Source organism: Haliotis asinina, chromosome 9 (assembly GCF_037392515.1).
Source record: "Haliotis asinina isolate JCU_RB_2024 chromosome 9, JCU_Hal_asi_v2, whole genome shotgun sequence".
NCBI lineage: Eukaryota > Metazoa > Mollusca > Gastropoda > Lepetellida > Haliotidae > Haliotis > Haliotis asinina.
In genome coordinates, this window is record NC_090288.1 from 17,854,888 (window position 1) to 17,868,434 (window position 13,547).

The window sequence follows — 13,547 nt, forward strand, 5'->3', positions numbered from 1 at the left end:
AGTTAAGTTTCATTAATTGAGTCCTCACAATGTGTATCTGATCTGCATTTGAGCTGTATGTCAGTCTGTCTGTCAAGAATTAGATCTACCCTGATTTAACACAGATAATGTCACAACATGACATGGGGCATGTCACTTGTTACAAGGTCTGGTCACCAGACTGGAAATCATATTAGATAATACAGGATAGTAAATAAAGCTATATGTGTTGATGTGGCTACCCATTTAGACTTTAATATTTGTCTAAGACCCATGGGGTTAAATCAATGTTTGACTGATACTTGTGGGGGTTCTTCCACAGACTGACTGACCCTCTAGGAGTTCTATCAGTGTTTGACTGATCACTGGGGATTCCTTTCAGGGTTGACTTATTCCAGATACTCTCAGAGCTGGCTGATCCCTGAGGGTTTCTTTCAGAGTTGACTGATCCTTAGAGATTCCTTTCAGGGTTTTAGAGATTTCTTCAAGGATTGATCAGTGGAGATTCCTTCAGTGTGTGACTGTTCCCTGTTGAATCCCCCTTCATGTTTGATCTCTCATGGGATTCATTTTATGTTTGACTGATCCCTGGGCATTGCCTTAAGTTTAGACCGATCCTTGTGGGGATTCTTTCTATGACTGACTGATATCTTGAGGATTCTTTCAGTGTTTGATACCTGGGGTATTCTGTGTGATTGACTAATATCTGGAGGAATCTTTCAATGTTTGACTGATACCTGAAGGAATCTTTCAGTGTTTGACTGATTACTAGGAAATTATTTCAATGTTTGATTGATATTTGGAGGATCTTTTCAATGACTGACTGATCACTGGGTGATTCATTCAGTGTTTGACTAATACTTGAGGGATTCTTTCAGTGTTTGACTGATACCTTATAAAATATTTGTGACCAGAAATGGTCTTATGCTGGTAGATGTGTGTGTCCACTTCATGCACAGGTCAAACTGTAATCAGCTGTGTACCATTCAAACATCTCCTTAGTTCTCTTACAAGGAAGGAAATAGCACTTATCAGCTGTGTTCATATCAGCATTGTTCTACATGTATCTGCCGACACGTGACAATGCTTTATGTATACATGCTTTATCTATATCTGCTGCTCACAAGGTCTCCTGCATATCTCTTGCATGTCCACCTCAGGACTGATAGATTGATTAGTGTTAGGGAAAGTTATCTGATGACATAACTTTCCTTAACACGAATCAATTAATCCTCATGTGGACATTTAAGGTCGACTGCTTGATATATTCCAGTATAATGGTAATCTGTTTTAGAAATACTGCATGCTGCACATTGTAGAGACCAGGCAGACTTTTGATAGGAACCCTGGTCCTTACTTTGTTCCTAGTGAGTGAGTTTGTTTTCATGCTAGCTGTAGCAATAGTACACCTTTTACAGGAATATCACGGCACGAGACACTAGAAATGGGTTTCTCATATTGTGCCCATATGGGGAATCAAACAAGGATCTTTGTTCATAAGTGGGTCTTCCAACGTTTAACATGCGATATATTGAAACATGTATACATTATAGATTGGATGCTTCTCTCGAGAGTTCTGCCACTCCAGTAGGCAAGGAATAACACTGCTACATAGAGGTGTACATCAGACTGTATTACCCGAGGGAGAAACATACAACCTATTTATCTTACCGCCATGTTATATGTATATATGTTAAATGTAAATCTCATTTTAATTTTTTGTGGAAGATCACTATCAACTATGTGACATGTTAACAAAATGGCGTCTGCCTTGTGACTGAATATTTAATATCGTGGCAGTGGGTAATATTTTTTTTCCAGTTCTCACCTTCCTGGAAGGGATTACACAGAAATTTGTTTAACTTGGTTAATGAAGTCAAGGTATTTCACATGAATGAATTTAAGATAGGTGATTCTGACACAGTCAGACAATTTCATGCTGTCAGAAGTTTAACCAGAAGGGTTGAATGGTCCACTGCTTGAACACTGCACTGCTGCACTGACATTATGGGGACACCAAGAACTGATGTAAGCCTCTGAACATGACAAACAAAAGCACTTTGCACAACAGAAATGATTTCTCTGTACATCATTTGAAATCATTTTGGGAATGTACTTTGGGAAATAAAAACACTTAAAAAGAAAACAAAAAAAAGCAGACAAACTTTAAAAACAATTACAATAGATATCAGTCATGATCAGTGCTTTCTCTCTAAATGAGTTAATCTGAACTTAAACTTAGTAATGGAAGCCTTTGACAATGAAGTTGAGTCAAAGATAGCCCCTCTCTCTCATTCTGTCAAAGTGCCTGCAATGAAAACAACCTCCATATTTGTTGAGATGGCCCCTATTGTAGGTGTAAGCAGACATTGCAGGACCAAGTAAATTGCTGTCACCACAGCTTGGCTCAACAAGTCAAGGTCATCAATCTCTCTCCATCTCCATCTCCATGCCACATGGACCATCCCAATGTTTGTCCATTTGCCCCCCTCACGACCTGCCTGTATTGGCTGATAGAAGCACGGCCAGGGGGTCACTTGTTTCTGTTATAGACCTGTAGTTGGAGTTGGTTGTCCTGCAGGTAGTTGAGTTGGATCAGCATATGTGGTCGTGGATGGTGGAATCTTGTGTCTCCTGTTCCGGTGGACCCACTTTGGCTGACTGTTTGTGATTCATCAGTGCGGTTGGGAAATATACTTTTCATTTCCTCATTGACAAGTAGGATGATGTTCCTTTGCGTCGGAAACACTGACAATCTGTGATGACACTTTTCAAACTTGTGCCAGCTCACGCTGATCGAGGAGCTGCATGTAGGTGGGTGAACATACAAGTTCTCTGTAGCAAATCTGTCTTCATTTCTATAAAAATCTCATTGACAGTCAAAGCCATGCCATGTTTGATCCATTTTAAGAAACTCTTATATTTCCACACTCAGATGCTAAAATTCTCCAGCACAATCTTGCTGTTTCTCTGGTAATTTAGGAAGAAGTATGTTTAGAGTAAAGTGACAAATTGATGTTTTGTGAGATAGAGACCTCTTCCTGATGTCTCAAGTATGGAAATTGCCTGGGGGGTGAGCAGTGTGAGTCATTTGTCTTCAGTAGTTAGTATTTTACACACTTTGATGTTGAGAGGTGTGCTCTCAAAAATATATACATACATTTTGATGAGATGAAATAGTTTGTAGCTTGTCAGTAAGAAATGCTTTCTTCAGTATTTCAGTTACCTAACATGGGTTATTGTCTTGGCCTTTACGAGAAACTGAATGACCTATACATAAATAATTACCTCAAACACTATTGTTTGCGACTTCAGTGTCTTACATGTGTACCGAAATTCATTCACTCCTTTTGTGGATCTGAATTCTAACTGTGCAAATATTACATATGGAACACATGAAAATAATTAGATTTACAAAACAAAATGGTATGAAGAGAGAGAAATGTTTTACAGAATACTTCAGTTTGTCTTGACGGTCTTTGTTCCCTTGGAACTTCCCTACCCCATGTGGCATGTTTAGCAGTTCTAGGTAGAGATAGAACATGGGCTGCCACATTATATCACCTTTCACAGTGATACGGTGATACGATGTTCTGCAATTCAAATCCCCCTAGATATGTCAGAAGTAAACATGGTAAGCAAACATCCTCTAGTTGAAGAGTTTCATGTCTATTGAAACCTAGCCACCTTAAAACTGCAGAGAATTATCATTATCAACTGAAGATGAAAACACCTTTATTCTGATATTGCACATAGTTGGTGACAGTTTATCTCAATTTCCTAAAGTAACCATCTATTACTTGATAAAGTCCTGTCAGTATAAGAAAAGTCATTAACATGAGATTTTCTGTTAAATCACCAGTATTCTATCAGAAAACATGTCAGTTGTAGTAGATGAATTTATAATACTGAAACAGAATATCTTAGTGAAATCCTCCTTCCTGATATCAACACACTGTCGGACAATTGTGTTACAGATACACGGATACAGCCTTCCTAGGTAATGTTTAAAAGGAATGTGACAATACTGGGAAATGTACACTGGGGAAGGTGAAAGTGCAGTTACAATGTTTGATGATGTGTCAACTTTAACTGTTGTCTCTTGTACATTGTTGCTGTTTGTTTCTGTACAGTTGAATAAAATAAGATACTATATGACATTTATTGCATACCATTCCACAAAGGAACAATGGCTCTCTAAAGACTACATAAACATTGTAGGTACACATACACAGAAATATACAGTTACATTCCATAGGTAGATGATGTACATTGTAACAGTGTGGCAAAACATGCAGCATAGTGACCTGGAAACAAGTGAAGACAGAGGAGACTAGTAATGTACATCAGTTATTAAATATGGTAAATATGATGACATAACTAGGCGATAATATGATGACATATTTAGGTGATACTATGATGACATATCTAGGTGATAATATGATGACATATCTTGGTGATGTTATCTGGACATCTGGTGTAAGAAATGTTAAGAATTGTTAGTTTCTACTGAGTGTAGCAAATGTTTGATCATGATTACTTTTATTTCGTATGTGAAGAATTCCATGGGAATTGTAGAAAGTAATGTCTGTGTGTGTAGCAAGTCATCTAACTGCCCCTCTCAAACATACATGAACATCCTCTCTTGTCACATTAACTTCCACAAGTTGATCTGACCAAGATTTGTCTTGTTCTGTCTTTCAAGTATCCTGACACCAATGACAGGTGCTCACGTTATTGACCACATGTTTACCAAGCCAGTGACTCATCTGGGTGTAATAGCTATTAACTGCCAGTGTTTTACAGGACCCAGCAGAGGCCTGTCAGGGTGGGTATTTATCAGCTAGATATCTCCCCAACTTACTGTACACAAGGAAGCAGTTTACAGAATGTATATCTGCACAACTATCAGCTAATTCATTGAACATGTTGTTATGTCAGGGCTTGGCAGGCCATGTATTTTCACAGGTAGTCTCACGTGAAGTAAGCATCATTGTTCTACATTGAACACCTGGACAAGGTGAGTTGGTATTTTCCTGTTTCTACTGATTGTTTCAATTGTTCAACCAGAGTACTGGATGGTAGCATTTCAGTTGGCTTGTTGTACAATCTCCTGTATCAGAGAGTAATGCATATGGTTCTTGATAACCACCACTGACATGCAGTCACTTTCCTCTCCTGGGAAATGCCTGTTAATCTACCTGTTAAAAGCATGTAGCTCATGATGGGATAAATCTCAACATCATGTAATCATTGTAATGTACAAGATCTTGTGAGTCTGGAGTTGGGTATTCTGGACACTAAGTTGTAGCAGTAGGTTGCCCATCAGCAGGGATAGTTACTGAATACTGGTTACCACAGATGGCAGCATTGTGTGAGCTCCTTGTTTTACAGGTGGTGAGGTAGTATAGTGCTAAAAGTGTTCAAATGTTGTGTAAAAGACACAGGTTTTATTCCCCACATTGGTACAATGTGTGAAACATATTCTTCTGTCCCCAGCAGTGATATTGCTGGAATAGTGCCAAATGTGGCGTAAAACTCACTCACTCACTCATTACTGGTTTATGGCACATGGGGTAACAAACTCAGTAACCATTTATGGAAATTTCCTTTTGGTATCTTTTAGTTGTTCTGTGTGTCCTTTGATTGAATGTAGTACCATATTGACAGTTTCCATTAATACCAAAACATTAATATAGATGATAAATTTTACAAATGGAACAGATGGGAAAAGGTGTATTTCCTGTGTTGGAAGCGTGGAAGGCAGATGACTCTCACCTGTATCCAGTCCACATACCTTACAATACCTGTGGAATAACTGCTGTGTCTTCTTACTCTCTAAATTAAACATTCCAAACATTGAAAAACACCCACAACAAATATACATTTTAATAATCACCCAGGTTGATATTCTGACACAACAGACGATAAATATGTGCACAGGAGTTGACAAAGTCACAGGTTAAACAGAAACCAACACTGATTATCACTAACACAAACACGCAGAGTGTAGGACCGGGGGCAGGGAGGTGTCAGGATGGCCCTGCTGTCTTTTTACTGTCATCTATGTACAGATCAGACACCATATGGTCTGCCCCGGCATGAGGGGGCTGTTGTATTTTATTTGTAGGTGAGACATTTCACATCCTCTATTCCTCAGTGTGGAGCAAACCGTCTCTCGTGTTTGTCCGTTGGAGCAACTGACAGTCAAGGCAGTGTAGTGCATTTTGCACACACATTTGACAGTGATGTTGGAGAGATAGCTGATGTAAGTCTGGACTGCAGTGTCAACCCAGCCATGTTGGCAATGCTACTATAATTATTGTGTTTGATAATAAAATGTTCCATCCTCTCACTGACCTACTGTTCATGAGTTGAGGGGAAAGTTACAACTTGATTCCTGCTCAGGAGATATGATCTCGTTGGGAGGACTAACTTTGAAATGGAGATATCTTTCAAGAGCACATTACACGGACAGTTTCTTTGGACTTGAACTATAAAGGTATGCCTTTTGTCTTTTAAAAGTTGTGTCAGGAGTGGGATCATTTGTGTAGATGTGCTGATAAACTCTGCTGTATCTGCAACTCAGATGTGGCTGAGCCTTTCATCTTAAGACTTACCAGTGATCTTAGATGTACAAAGCAGTATCATTTTGGGAGTATCATTTGCTGCAACTAAGTCTAACAGACTTAAAAGTAAGTGTGATTGTAGCATGAGTGTACTTAAGTCGATTTATATCATTAGAATGTCATCTGGTGCTGACGTACTAGGAAGATGCAGCAACCAGACATGTTTTGAGCCTCCATTATGGTAACAGTCCTAATGTACTTAATTTTATCGCAGTCGTAAAACATTTTGTGCAAGTGTCTCACATTGAAATTTATGATATATTGAGTCAGCGTGGACTGGACATTTTTAAATATGCATAAAGACAAAGTTCATAAAATATGTCATATTTTCCATCTAACAAATCATATGTCAGCTATATGCAAACTGTGTTGTTCAGAAACTCAAAGCACATTTGTTTCAACTTAGAAAGGTGTGACTGTTTACTGTGAAGGTTGTATGACCTGTTTGCTGTCATGCTGCTTTGATGTGCTCTGTGTCTGCAGTGTCTGCAACATGTAGACACTCTGTACTGAATGACACTATCAAAAGTTACACCAAGAATAGGAAAAGAAGGAGACAGAATGTCCTTCTCATTGAGAACTTGTCATTTTGAACAATGCTAAACAGGAGGTCAGCCACAGGTCAAACCAGGAGGATCCTTATCCTTGATAGGGGTGGTAGGGTAGCAAAGTGGTTAAAGCAGTCGCTTGTGACGTCCAAACTCGGGGTTTGATTCCCCACATGGGTACTGGTACGACATGTGAAGCCCATTCTGGTGTCCAAGGTCACAGTGTTGCTGGAATATTGCTGAAAGTAACAAAAAACCATACTCTCTCACTCACTTACCCATGATGATTAAGTATTTATATCCATTGCATTAATGTAAATACATTTTGCCCTCACAGCTGAGTCTTAATTTGTGAAAATCTGGTATGAGGCCATTTCACTTGTCATTGATTGTTGAAAAACAGTTGTTAAGTTGACAGTAAGAAGGGTGAGGTGATGATTTTTTGACATAAAATTATAGCTGCACAAGCAGTCAGGGCATCAATTACACATGAAATGTGAAAAGCTAGATAATCACACTTTCAATCTCCCTAAAGAGCACATGACAACAGTAAGCACTGGCTGTTTAAGGTGTAGATGGCCCTGGTGTCCAATAAGGAGGCCAACACAATTTCCGGGTGTTATTGAGTATTTGAAGCACGGGAATGCATTTGGAACCTACGGCGTCAGCCGGAGGTTTCAAATGAAATATTCCCGTGCTTCTAATACTCAATAACACCCGGAAATTGGCCAACACATGATGTTTATCGACAGTGTAAACACAAAAGTAAACCAAAGGGGTTTTACTGTCTGCACTCATTTACATCAAATGCAGACACAGCAGTGAAGTGTCATCAGCTGGCCGTTTCAGCTGGTTCTCATGGTAGCATCTGGAGTTGCTCATTTGTGACGTCATTCTAACTTAACGTTACAATATGATTTGAATGACGTCACCACTGTTGATGACACAACAAAACAATTGTTTATGTGTCAATCGCGGTGAATAGTCTTTCAGTTTCCGGGAATCTAATACCATTTAATCATGTTTTTCAACCAATCAGATTACAGAACACAGTAACTTTTGGTTTACAATATGTTTTCATACCACTGAAGTTTATTTTACTGAATCATTACTTTACTGAAAAACAGTTAAAACACTTGCCAGGTTATGTGAAACATGTATTCAGCTAATGTTTTGAAGGAATATGGCTTTAAGGTGTCATTCAAGATATTTCATTCTATTTAGAAATATCCACTTTTGAATTCTATGGCGTTTTCTGCAGCAAACTTTAAAAGGGTAATTTTTAAAGTGTTTGCTTAAATCATTATTTGTGATTATGACAAAAACATGGCATTGATAATGCACAGTTTTTGGATGATGTCATTCAAAATAACCAACACTTCAATGAAAGAAATCCAGACAAAAGAACCGTGATGTTTGAAGTTGGCTGATGCAGCTCAGTCGAGAGAATAAACAGAATCAAAATAGCCCTCCATATAAACCCCACAGTGTTTCAGACTAACATATTGATCACCCTGGAATAATTACCATATTCCACATGTGAGGCACTTGGGGCACTTTGAAAGTTTTAAAGGGAGGTGGCGTACTGGAGATTTAAAACTCTGCTATAATGCAAGACCAGTTCCTTGTGTTAGGTGTACCTGCTGAGTAAAAATGTATACAATTTATACACTTGTGATGGTTTGTGGTCAATAAAATCAACCTTTAAATACAATGTTAGCTAAAACTACTAAGTGCCAATGGTGTCCTTTCATTTTACAAATTCCTGAGTAGACTCTTTGTTAGAATGTAGCTGATCTGCTGTACCTTCAAGCATTCAAGGGGGCAGTGGAATAGCCTAGTGGTCAAAGTGTCCACTTGTCATGCCAAAAAACGTGTTTGATTCCCCACATAGGGTACAATGTATGAAGCCCATTTCTGGCGTGCCATGAATATTGCTAAAAGGGACATAAAACCCAGCTTACTCACTCATGCATTCCAGAGCAGAGTAGCCCTCAGCTTTGTTTGCCTGTTGTAAGGGTTTATGTGGTGATCTGTCAGACTCTGTACTGTCTCTGTACGTCGACACTGTATATGCACCATTTTTGACTGTTGCTAACGCTTCAGCCAATGGTTTGTGTGGACTCTTTATGATATGACTACATAATTCTCCGATCGATTTGATGAAGGTCACATGTGCTTTTTTCAGTTATTTTTTTAAAAAGAAGTATATTTTGATAGCAAATAACAGTAAAGTAAGTATAGCAAGTAAATTTTGTCATAACCATCAGTTTCTAGTGAAAAATAACAATTTTAAGGTCAACGATACATATCACGATGCAACAAAAAGTATTGGTATATATCATAAGACAAAGTACAGGATTGTATCAGGATTATCAGTAGGACAATATATTGTGATAGCTGAAGTGTTCTGTGAAGTCAGTCATGTGATGGCCACTAGTAATCTGCTCTCTCGGACACATGTCAACAGGATGTCTAAGTGGAGGCATATGACAGAAATGTTCAGCAGGCAGATGGCATTGTGGGCAGTGGTTTATTCTGTTAATCAGCAGTAAATTGTCATTCAGATAAATTGGCCGTAATTAAATTGTAACTGTTCATGAAATCAATACTGTGCAAAGAAGGGCCCCTGGAATGAGTTATACGATACAAATGTCATCGATAAATCTGACACAGTCATTGTTCCCGGTAGTCTTCATAATCTAGCTGGCCTGTTTTCTTTTAGGTTAGCACTGATTGAACATGGTTCAGTGTTGGTAGTAGTGGTAGTGAAAGTAGTGGTTGTAGTCTTGGTAGTGTTAGAAGTGGTAGTTAGCATTGGAAATCAAAAATAAAATCTACCATCGATTATCAGAGGACTTGTGGTGAACAATTATCGATTATAATCAAAATATATACCTTTTCAATGTATTCACTATTTTTAGTGTTCTATCTCAGGAATATTTCTAACTGATGTTTTTACAACCAATGCTGTCATGCAATGAAATGCATGAATGCAACAAAGACACGGGAATTGTAATTAATCAATAAAAGTGGTTACAATTTTACAATGTGCTTAGCCTTACACTGTTGAGTGCATATTTGTTCATGAATATTCATCAAATTTAATGATTAGTCCTACTTCATTCAAGCTATAGTGATGATAGTGTAGGTAGTGGTTATAGTGTTGGTAGTAGTGGTAGCTATAGTGATGGTAGTGTAGGTAGTGGTTGTAGTGTTGGTAGTAGTGGTAGCTATAGTGTTGGTAGTGGTGGTAGTGTTCATAAACACTTGCAAACTGAAAATCCGAAGGTATTAAAAATATACGATTACTTTATAATGACAGGGTTTAAATTATCCATGTCCTCCGTAGTTAGAAAAAAAGCCCAGTCCCATCAAGTTCCATTTCCTGAGAATAGTCAGCCAGTGCATGCCTAATGTACTCCTTTCTGTGATGGCTGATGAATCCAAACATCAGACATGTAACAGTGGCTAATGTCAGAAATCAGTTATCATATGTAAATTGTTGCAGGAATCTTAGATTTCCTTCCAGAAATATGGAACTATAAAATGATTCATATGTCCTATTCTGCACTGAAATTGTGAAGTGGACCAATGATAATGATGTATGTGAATATCAAATGTGGTTACCATGGGAACATTGTGATGAGGAAGATTTTCCTAAACACATGCGTCCCATAAACTTCACAACTTATCAGATTGAGTGAGTATTAACTATCAAATCACAGCATAGTGTGATTTCCATTATTGTTTCACAAACATTTCACCATGTCATGAAGCTATATAAACGTTCAGCTGAATCCTGTTTCAAAGCGGGATGGTTACCTAGTGGTTAAAGTGTTCCCTCATCACCCTGAAGATCCATGTTTGATTCCGCACAGATACAATGTGTGAAACCCATGTTCTGGCGTCCCCTGTCCACATATTGCTGGAATATAGCTAAGCACTCATTCACCCACTCATTCCTGTTTCAAAGCTTTCTGTTCATTCTAACTTGAGCTGTTTCAGATAAACCATTTTGTTTTGGGTATTTCAGTCCATTGTCAGTCTGTACTAATTGATATAAAAATCTCTTCCTTTAAGCAAACAGTCTGTGACTGTGACTCAGGCCTAAGCTTTCCGGTGTGCAATCAATTCTGTTATGCAATCAATCTTAACACGCTACAGCATAACCCTTACATCAGCTAGCATATTAATTACAGGAGATTTTACACTGACAGCATTATATTGATACCAGTATTTACTATTTAGCAAATGTCGGTCACAACGTGACATACACGAACACACGTAGACTGGGAAATCACTTACATCATGAATAAAGCATGTGATGGTGTTCTTTACACTGTGGAATGTTGATCTCTGTGTTGGTTTCACACCAACTAATCATTACTCGTGTGATCAGGGATCAGAGACATTGTTTCTGGTTCACTGCTAAATAACATCAGAGAAACTCTTAGCAATTTCTTGGAATTTACTTAATGGCTTCATTTATTTGGATCAGTAGTGGACAGAAAATGTTCGGGTAAAGAATTCACCAGTACAAACAGATGTAGTTATTACATGTTACAGATTCAGTGAAACAGTTTCACCCATTTAGACGTTCTTATAATGAGTCATTGGTTGGTAGTGATATTTTGATCACAAATATTTTGTTCAATTCATCTTATAATATAATAGATCTGGCTTAAGATGGCATGCAGACATACCCAGCTTAAAGATTCTGGATCAAAAAGATATTCCACAAAAACATTGCTATTTTATCAGGTGATGAGGTGTTATAACCTGCTAACAATGAATATCCAAATAGTAATTTGGCACATGATACCCTGTTGTCTGAGGCACTTTTCAGAGTTTCTCTTACATTGTGTGGTGGTGGGGTAGCTAGGTAGTTAGAGCATTTGTTCTCACACTCACTGGGTTCAGTTTCCCACATGGTTACAATGTTTGAGAAAAAGGTTTGGTGTCCCTACTGTGATATTGCTGGCATATTGCTAAAGCCCAAACTCACTCACTTACACATTCAAAACTTGCACAGGCTGTCTCTACTGTATAGCTGAAATGAAACAAAATGTGCCTTTTAAACATGACTTTAGTGTAGAAGTGCTGTAAAATATCAAAATGTGATGTAAGCAAGCCCGTCGTTTGTTTCATTGAATCCAAATATTGATAATTGTTGATTAAATATCAATTGATTATTGATAAATAAAATCTATCTGGGAAGTAACTTTGAGCAAACATGACAAAAATTCTGTAAATCAACATATTTAGACCTGAATTACAAACAAAACACCATCCTCAACATATTAGAATCAGCCTATAAATACATACCTGACTTGGCATAATGTATTAGTAGATTATTTCATGAGAATAGTTTATGTTCTACATCATTGATGACAGAATATTCATGTCTATAATCATTAATAATTTTCCGCAACAATGATGTTTCTAATTTTCCATGTTTCTGGCAAGCCTAGACTGGGCTGCTGTAACATGTTCTAACAAGCAACAGTACTGTGGCCAGGGTGGAGAAGAGATACACCAGAGAATCAAGACTCATCTTTCTCTTCAATTTTCTCTTAAAAAATTAATGGCAAATATATGCAGCTCAAAATATGTTAGAGAACATCCATTTCTAACAGCATACTAGATTTCATAAAATCATTTGAATGAATAGGCTGATCTTCTACTTCTTTTGAGTAGTGTTAATATTTAATGCTTGCATGACTGCTATCTAAATTAACATCCCTTCATAGAGTTTGAATGTTATTCATGAAGGGTTTTTGACTCTGAAATAAGAGGAATGAAATAAACCTAAGAACCTGAACTGAACGTGAATATCATCTTTGTTTCTTTTTGTTAATCCCACTTATACTATATCCCATATTTTTTATAAAGATAATCATTTTTAACTGAATAAATATATTTAACCATTGCGGACCGTAAAATGTATTTCTTTGGATGAGAACACTAATCAAGCTGAAGTGTTTTGATGCCACATTACAATACAAATGTGTTCCGTGCGGTTGATTCACATGATATTAGTATTACAATGTCGTGGTATTTAATGTTCTGTCATCCATGAACATACCCTTGAAGTTGTATTGTAACAACTGTGACTGGGACAATGGGCCACTTTATTCTCTCTGTAACAGTAAATTTTATGCAAGAACTCTGAAGGAAATTTGACCTTTTCCTTTGATCCAGTGACCCTGATAATGAACCGGTGTGACCTTTTGATAAGATGCTGGAACAGACTATAATGAAACAGCCTGTCTCAAGTTGGAATAGATTCTGCTGCAGCGGCTAGGCATCATTATCGCTATGGAAACCACCCACTGACTGGATGCTTGGATCAATAATTCTGCTGATGCTCCAAGCAACTATGAAATCA

The 13,547-nt window shown here is 37.7% G+C and overlaps 1 protein-coding gene across 2 annotated transcripts in view; it reads left to right on the forward strand.

Annotated features, from left to right (window-relative positions):
- The window catches only part of LOC137296580 (FYVE, RhoGEF and PH domain-containing protein 1-like), a 77,374-nt gene that overhangs the window by 6,669 nt on the left and 57,158 nt on the right, over positions 1-13,547 (forward strand). The window contains exon 1 of one of the 2 annotated variants that reach the window (XM_067828391.1): positions 2,734-2,793. The exons of the other annotated variant lie outside the window; for it this stretch is intronic. The gene's annotated coding sequence lies outside the window, so the exon portion shown is untranslated. Of the gene's footprint in view, positions 1-2,733; positions 2,794-13,547 lie in introns of those variants that run through there. 2 annotated transcript variants of the gene reach the window in all.